Genomic DNA, 589 nt, shown 5'->3' with positions numbered 1-589 from the left:
CGCATCAAAGGTGCGCAACGCTGGTGCGAACCTGGGAGCGCTCCGATGTGTGCTCCAAGGTGCGGCGTGCACGAAGTCGGACCCCGGTTTGCCCCGGGTGCGCACCTCGCGTGCACCTTGGTGCGCACACCTTGGCTGGGTTGCGCGCCCTGGTGGGCACCATGGTGCGCACCAAGGAGCGCTCCGAAGTGTGCTCCAAGGTGCGGCGTGCACGAAGTCGGAGCCCGGTTTGCCCCGGGTGCGCACCTCGCGTGCACCTTCGCCGCGGTGGGCACCATGGCGTGCACGAAGTCGGAGCCCGGTTTGCCCCGGGTGCGCACCTCGCGTGCACCTTCGCCGGGGTGGGCACCTTGGTGTGCAGACCTTGGCTGGGTTGCGCGCCCTGGTGGGCACCATGGTGCGCACCAAGGAGCGCTCCGAAGTGTGCTCCAAGGTGCGGCCTGCACGAAGTCGGAGCCCGGTTTGCCCCGGGTGTGCACCTCGGGTGGGCACCTTGGTGCGCATGCCTTGCCTGGGCTGCGCACCAGGGCGGGCTCAAGATGGCACCCGCGTTCCTTTTTTTTCACTATCTTTCAAAACGGAAATTTTA

The sequence above is a fragment of the Cryptomeria japonica genome, unplaced genomic scaffold (genome assembly GCF_030272615.1).
Source record: "Cryptomeria japonica unplaced genomic scaffold, Sugi_1.0 HiC_scaffold_73, whole genome shotgun sequence".
NCBI classification, from domain to species: Eukaryota; Viridiplantae; Streptophyta; class Pinopsida; order Cupressales; family Cupressaceae; genus Cryptomeria; species Cryptomeria japonica.
The sequence above is the reverse complement of the archived record's forward strand: the minus strand, read 5'-3'. Positions refer to the sequence as shown.